The sequence below is a fragment of the Scomber scombrus genome, chromosome 16, assembly GCF_963691925.1.
Source record: "Scomber scombrus chromosome 16, fScoSco1.1, whole genome shotgun sequence".
In the NCBI taxonomy this organism is placed as follows: domain Eukaryota; kingdom Metazoa; phylum Chordata; class Actinopteri; order Scombriformes; family Scombridae; genus Scomber; species Scomber scombrus.
Window position 1 is genome coordinate 17,254,960 of NC_084985.1, and position 8,370 is coordinate 17,263,329.

Genomic DNA, 8,370 nt, shown 5'->3' on the forward strand with positions numbered 1-8,370 from the left:
TTTATCTTTTAGAGACAGATACTAGCCCTGGAACTCTATTCTATTTTGCCTGCCTGTATGTTGGTTTATCATACCTACATCTTTCAGTTTCAGGGCAGTTTCTTTTTTGCCCCTTGGATATTGTCCCTGCATACTTATCTCCTACAAATTTCAGGGTTTATTAGACCAATGATAGATCGTGCCGAGAGTTAGGCTACAGCAGTGCAAAGGTGAAAAACCTATGAAATGTACTCTTAAATGTTTAAGTTAAGAGGCATACTATAAATGTATGGTGTAAAATAATAATGAAGGAAGGACGCAGGAGGGCAGTCTTTTAGATAGAAAGAGTAAATAAGTGTCTATTTGCTGCTGGGTGATGACAAAGCTTGTATATGTGTGCAGCTACACAACAATGTGGAGTTACATTCCTCTCTGCGCTGGTGAGGGTAGTGAGAAAATTGACACACCTTATGTCATTTGTAGTGTAATTATCCAAATCCATGCAAGCATATTTTTAACGATCATGATCATGTTTTGCTTCAGGAGGACTTTCAGGTGACACTGAAACACGGGGCGGTGGAATGGATGATGAAGCAATGTGGGAGTGGCTTAAAACAGAACTGAAATCATCTCTGTGTATCTGAACAATACAGCTAATCCAACACTACACCTGTCAAGAGATAAAAAATATCAAGGATGGATATTACTATGTAAGTAATTTACCTTTAAATATACTGTAGATAACATTGTTCTGATTGCATAGTGGAGGGACAGAGAGCCAATGAATTGATTTTCAAGCCGCGTTAATTTGTGGGTTGGCAATAAAACTAACTTGTTGAAACACAAACAGCTCTTACAATGGTATTATACAATGGTTACACTGGTTTAATAGTCTGTGCACAAATACAAATATGCACACAAATATTTAGATTTACAAATGTCATGAAATATTCTCATCCCTCTCTGAGTAAGTGTTGTGTGTTCTTGTTGCTCACTCCTTTTGTTAGGGACACTTTCAAATGGACCGTTGCAAAGGTTGGGTCGGGTGTACTGGTGCAAGGCCTGGCAATTTCAACCCCTGCTGTAGCAGTAATGGCAGCTGCTGTAGTTGTGGGAGTTGGAGTTGCAGTTGGAGTGAAAATGTATATGGATGGTAAGTTATTCAACCATCTTTCACAAGGAGGCTTCCTTTGTCTGATTAGCATGCATTTAAATGTCAGATCTTGTTAAACCAATCCCTTTAAAGTGTCAATATAATTTGATATTTGTTTGTTTCAGGAAGAAACAACAACTATTAGAAGAAAGAATGGAAGAAAATCATGTTCATCCATCTCTGATTCGGTTCCACTCAATTCAAATCAATTTGTGGAACTTAACTATGTAATAAAAACACAAATTACAGACAATCAGTGGTTTTTAAGTAATTTCATGTTACTGCTTACTGTTACTGCTACATGCTTACTTAATTATTGTCTGTACCCTTTCTGTACCTTGTTTCCCTATCAGATGACACACGTCATTGTCAAATTTTTGTCTAACTCTATTTGTAGATTCAGTTACCTTGAATCTAAATTGTAAGGTAGGGAGAGAAGAGAAGAAAAGAGGAAAGAGCAAGAAGAGTAACATTAACCTTTGGAACAGACAATAATAAGGTTAAAATGTAGGCTGATAAATATATCTGCATCCATTAAACATGTTCGCATCCTCTCATGTTAGTGTGAGCACAGATCATTTTTAAACAGTGCAGGTTCAGCATCCACTCAGGTGATGCTGCTCGGTAATTAAAGAGCCAATCAGTAATCACGGTTGAGACAGCAAGATGACCTTTGACCTGTAGCCCAGAGGCGATTTTGTGGTCAAGGTCTTACCAGCTCTTGGCAGCACCTGGAAATTATTTCCTCTGTCTACTCTGTTTGTATATCACTGAAGACAGGACGACTCTTCCTGAGGTTTCTTCCTTTTTTCTTTTTTTTGTTTTGGTTTTACACTTCTTTAGTTTTTAATTACCTGAATTAAGGGTTTAAGGATAGAGTGTGTCACATGTTGTCCATAGTTTAAAGTGCTCTGTGATAAATGTGCATGTTATTTTACCAGCGTTATTAAACAGCTGTGGCACTACAGACTATAGATCAGTGGTCTCCAACCCTGCTCCTGGAGAGCTACTGCCCTGCATGTTTTAGGTATCTCCTCACTCTAACACACCTGATTCTAATAATCAACTCGTTATCAAGCCCTTTGACGAGCCTCAGCTGCTTGATAACGAGTTAGAGTGAGGAGATACCTAAAACATGCAGGGCAGTAGCTCTCCAGGAGCAGGGTTGGAGACCACTGCTATAGATAATAGTACCCAATATTCAAACTATTATATTTCACTATTAGGCTCAGCAGACATTCATGAGGTCACACTAAGACCCAAATATCTGCCTCTATTAAAGTAATTTCTCTCAGGAACTTCAGCCCACCTAATATGCACCTGTGAATTTTATTTGCTACTGCAGCTCCAATAAAATCAATAAAACTTACAGGTTCAGCCAGTCACAGCTTCAGCTCTCCAACGCATGGACATTACATTGTTTTGTTCTACTAGAAACCTGTTGCTCAAGTTTTGCTGTCGTGATCTCATGATAGGAAATTACACACTCATAATAGTGAAGCACACACACACACACACACACACACACACACACACACACACACACACACACACACACACACACACACACACACACGCACACACACACACATCTAGAAAATTGCTTTTTCTTGTTTGTTTGATTGAGATTTATCTATTAGTTTAAACCAGTAAAATCTTTCTGATTTTTTTGGGAATATAAACACAATTCAGGCTCAAATCATGGAGGCCGTGGCTTTAGAATGCCATATCACTTTAACGTGTACTGCTGCCAGGCTATGGAAGAATAACCTGCTGTTAAGGTGGAGCTGAAGGCTCAGTGGGTAGTACCCAGACCCACTGGACTGCTGTAGAGTAGCTGCCTTGGGAAAAGGAAGGCCTCTTGGCTCTCATTCTAATCGAATGCTGTACTGGAGGATCAAACAGCAGATATGACTAAGGCTGTAAATGAAGGCCACTGTGCTTAGATACTGATGTAGAATCAGGAATGGCAAGCATGTTTTGTGGCAGTAACAGAGCTGTAGGTTGAACCTGGGGCTCTGGCTGTATAGGCTTATGGGTACCAGAGGGCATATCACCGCCTATATTTTGATCTATGGTAGTGATGCAGGTTAGCCTAAATGCAAACTTGAGACAGTGCTCCTATGATACTTCTCTTTATCACAGCTTTTCAAAGGATAGTTTTAGCTTCAGTGACCTCGAGTTGACATTACATTCAGTTTCTATTCCAGTAAAATACACCTTGTTGATTTTATGGCTGCTATTAGTTACTCAACTCTCACCCTTCATTTCTGAATTCACCACTGAGGAAAGAAACACAAGTTGTTTATGTTGATGACTAGGGGTGTGACGATACACTCAGCTCACGAGACGAGACACGATATTGGGTTCACGAGATCGAGACAAGACGAGATTTTAACTATATTTTTAAGAAAACTTCAATGAGGAAATACATGACTCATTATTTGAAATTCACAAAATGGAAATTGAATTGAAATGTTTTAACTAATAATTTTGTAATGAATCATTTTAGTTCTACTTTCTAAATATATAATTATCATATGCCGCACTATAAAAGGTTTCCCCATATAGATATTTTATAGATGGATAATTTTGGTATTTATGGAAATAACAACCATAAATACAAAAGTTAGATACAATCAAAAACACCAAAAAGTTAATTATAAAGAGTAGAAAAAAATTCTAATATATAAATATAAATGAAATCTCCAATTATCAAAAATTATAATATATTGCTAATAAAAAAACACAAAAATAAAAGTAAATTGCACAAATTCTGTATAAAATAAATACACAAGTAGAACAACATATAAATTGTGTTATAATTTGGTAGTGTGACTCATTTTACTTTTTGCATCATTAGGCTTCCATAGCTGCGCTAGGTTCCCTGCTCCTCCTACCTCAGGCTTTCAGTGTAGAGACCCGAGGTCAATTTACCACTGCTCCTCTCCTCTTCTCCTACTTCTGACTGAGATCTTCTCAACAGGTAGAAGCTGTAACAAGGTTAATGATGACACATCAAGTGGAATAGTATAGTTACAGATAAACTTGCAAGATAAACACCTCTGTAACTTAACTCAGTTAGACCCACAAGGCAGACTTTAGGAGATTGAATGTAGGTTATATGGAGCACCTGCTATGTCATGTATCTTTATAGACATAAAACAATGTAAGAGGGAAATTATTAGCTTGATATCAGACAGATATCGGATTCAAAGGTCTGGGCCCAGACAAGGAAACGATTGTGTCACCTGAGCAGACACACCTCAGGACAGCTTACAGAGACAAAGATCATTTCACTGCAGCAAACCAACAGCTGAAACAAAGACATTTCTTCTTCATGAGAAAATTCTCTCAAGACAATGGACCTGAATAAAGTGTAAGTACAGTCTGTCACTTGATAATTGTTAAGTGTACAATTAACTGAAGTAGTATTTATGTTATCCTGTATAACATAAATAGTGTTTAGAGTCAGTGTTGTGATCAGTTGGACTTTTTTTGCTTTCTTTCCTAGGAAATATATAGCATTCATTTTTGGAGCTCTCTTAATTGGGAATGTATTATGTACTTTAATTCCATTTTATGATGCAACATCGCATTGATCTTCCTTGGAATCTACATGGTGATCTCGGGGCATTCTTCAAAGTAAAGTCTACATTTATTCATTCTGCTTATATGGGCTGTTGTTTACTCATTGGCCTTTATATTTAATCTACTTAACATAAATAACAAAGCACACCTTGCAGACCCAGTTATCATAGTCTGTGAGACACTTAAACCTCTGTCTATTCTAAAACTCTTCTTAAATCTTCTTGTTTTTTTGTTTTTTTTCCAGAGATCTCACCATGGTGGTTATTGGAGTGCTCGCACTGAACGTCACTCATAATCTCAAAAGCAAAACTAATTGGGTGTCACTGGGATTCAACGTTTTTGTAATAACTACATTGGTGTATTTGTCTACGAGGAGAAAAAGAGGCATTAGTAGTCTTGCCTCCCCAGAACAATTCGGGAGAGGGATATTGCACTTTTCCAATGATCATGCTCGAGAGGAGACACGATTAAGAAACATCAGCTTGCAGATTTGTTTGGTTCCCAGGCAAAGCGATCAGCTTATGAGAAGAAAATATAATAACCAGACAAGTTCAGAAGATGTTAAGCCAAAGACTTCATATAGCAACACTGTAAAACACTGTAAAAACTTGTTGGACTACTTACATTTTGAATTAAATGAAGTGAATGCACCACAGTTTGCTTTTGAAGTATTGTTATTTTAATACAGTGTAGAAACTGCACTCTCTCAGAGGGTCACATAGGAAAAGGAAAGCTGTCATTTTAATGTTGTGTAACTGCTGGGCATTAGGAGTGTACTATAAAGATACAACAATCACTGAAAGAAAACGTTTGTGTACTGTATATAAGAATGTACATTAGTGATACCATTCTGGGTTTAAGATGTGGACTTCCTAAGTTTCTGGTCGGGTACAGCAACCCCTCTGACTTCTGCTGTGTGTTTGTTAGGGGATACATCTCAAATACCAAGTGTATAAAAAGGAATATTTTCTGTTTTTATGGTGGGTTTGGTCCCAGCCTTCAGAATTATCTTAAGACATTGGCAAACTGCTGTATCACCAGACCAACAGACAGACTAAAGGGGAACATGGACGATGGGACAATCCCTTGGGAGCTCTTTTGGACCTATACAAGGACTGATGAAAACTTGGTTCAGAGTACCAGTGACTGAATACAGTACACCCAAATACAATAGCTGACAGAGCTTTGAAAAAGGGAGCAGTGCTGCCACACAGTGATGACAAAGTGTACATGTCCTTTATGTCCTAAGTATGCAGTATTCGGTGAAAGTGCATCTTATTTTTACTTTTGTGCTGGTGAAGTCACACACCTTTTGTAATTTGCCATCTAAACATGTAAAGCACATTTTACAGCAAAGAACTGAGCACACTATACATTTGTGTGTATTTACCATGAAGTTGTGGTCATAAACTTTATAGGGCATCATCAGAGCTTTTTAAATTCAGTATGATTGCATGATAAGAGCCATAATGAGAGGATGATAAAAACAGTTGGGGATGGAATAGTCGGCTATTCTGTGGTTGTATTATTAAAAAATATCCGAATCAGAATCTGTAGTTCATGAGATTTTGTTAGCAAATTGTTACAATAAGGCAAAAGGGTTCAACTTTAAATTGTTTTACGATTATAAAAACATAAACACACTTTCAACTAGCATTGGTGTAAAAGATGTCGACTAATGGAAATCATCCTAGCAAGAATTATCATCCTCAGTTTTTGGCTGATAATGATCAATGTATAGTTTTGTGTTATTCAGTTTTGCGAGAGAGAACACTCATAGCTACATAAATTGTGCATTGTCAATTACAGAAATCATTCAATATATTTCTTTTTTACTTTGAGTGAGTGAGCAAAACTGAAAGTGTTATTGCATGACATAACAGTGTTTTTCCACTGTGACACAGAAGTTACACACCATAAGCTGGAAATTAATTTGTGAGAAGACACTGCTATGCAACAAATATAACTTGACATCTATCAAAATAGATAGTATAAAGCCAACACAATATGGATGACCTGAGACCAAAATTAAATACAACTTCAGTTATTGTGATATTGATATTGCAACTACACACATTAATACAGCATTGTACAGTATTGCTACCACCATTACAAAAAAAACATATTTTTTTAACTTGATACCTTCTTATATTCACTTTCACTTTCACTGCTACCATGGTTACAGACTTCCTTGACAATTAACCAAGGCAGCATGTATGCACCTCAGCATACATGCTACTGTGGTTACCTACAGACCAATCAGAAAGTGAAAATCAGTTAGAATAGCGCTTTGCTATGCTTGTGTCACTCAGAACAGGGGGTGAAATGTAAGGACCACAACGTCATCATCTCCCCTAATATTATAATAAAGGTTCTTTTTCATTATTCATAGAAGTCTAGAAGTAGTTTTAACTAATCTTGAATATTTTTCTTCTCAAGCATCTTTTGCAGAGCAGAGAAGAAAAGTTACAACTTGAAGAGTAGCCATTATAACGAGAGAGTTTTCTCATCATATCGAGAAACTGAGGAAATATGTTTTTCATTGTAGTTCTTGTCTGGACAGTGTCTAGACAAGATTCACTGTAGATTCACTGTGGGTGATGACAGGGGAATGTCAATCTACGAGATAGTACTATAATTATTATTATTATTACTATTATTGTTATGTTTAAGATCAAGATTAAAGAAGGCTTTTGATAATGTTTTTTTTTTTTTTTTTTTAAGTTTTACTGTTACTTACTGTGCCCATATGTGAAGTTCTTGCTCTGAGAGGAAGGAAGTAGGAGGAGACAGAAAGTACATTTAAAAGACTGTCTCACACATCGGTCTCACTGCAGCCATGACATAATTGCCAACTGCCAGAAATCCAAAGGAAGAGAAAGAAGCAAAGTAACAACTGCTGAAACAAGATGAAGTATAAAATCCACCTGTGAGTACACTCTATCACTTCATAATCAATGTCAACATATCTGTGTATAAATACTACTTTAGTGTATATATTTGCTTTTCTGCCTCATAATTTTTTGATCAGTTTGACTAATTTTGATGTTGTTTCCCAGGAAAAATGCAGCTTTCACTTTTGGAGGTGTCGCAGCAGTGAAAGCGGCAAATTACATAATTCCATCTTATGAAACTGTGATACTGACAACAATAGTATTATTGATCATCCTCCTTGGAAAATGCATGCTTTCTGCAGTGTAAGTCTACATTTATTTACCCTGCTTATACAGACTTTGTTTCCTCATTAATCTTATTTTTACTTAACATCAGTAACTTTACAAAGCACACCTTGCAGACTCAGTTGTTATAGTCTGTGAGATGTTTAAACCTCCTTCTATTCTAAAACTCATCTTGAATTCTTGTATTATCATGTTTTTCCAGAGACATCACCAAGGTGGTCATTGGAGTGATCACACTGAGTGTCCGTAATATTCTCACAATGGACACACAGTTTGCGATTGGATTCTATGCTTTTGTAATACTGGCCGTTTTGTGCATGAACAAGAAGCAGGAATCGGTTAACAAGAAGAAACTCAGATGTCCAGATAAGTCTGTAAAACAAGAAGTTAGTGAACAAAATTGGCTCCAGGCATTTCGTTTCACTCAAATGTTGTATCAGAAGAAGGACCAGTGAGAAATGAAACTCG

General features: G+C 36.8%; 1 long non-coding RNA gene across 1 annotated transcript; it reads left to right on the top strand.

Moving 5' to 3' along the window:
* Positions 1-7,584: 7,584 nt before the first annotated feature.
* On the top strand, positions 7,585-8,118 carry LOC133996198 (uncharacterized). The gene is made up of 3 exons (XR_009927202.1): positions 7,585-7,652; positions 7,783-7,920; positions 8,105-8,118. It is a non-coding gene; the product is annotated as an uncharacterized LOC133996198 (long non-coding RNA).
* The last annotated feature ends 252 nt before the right edge of the window (positions 8,119-8,370 follow it).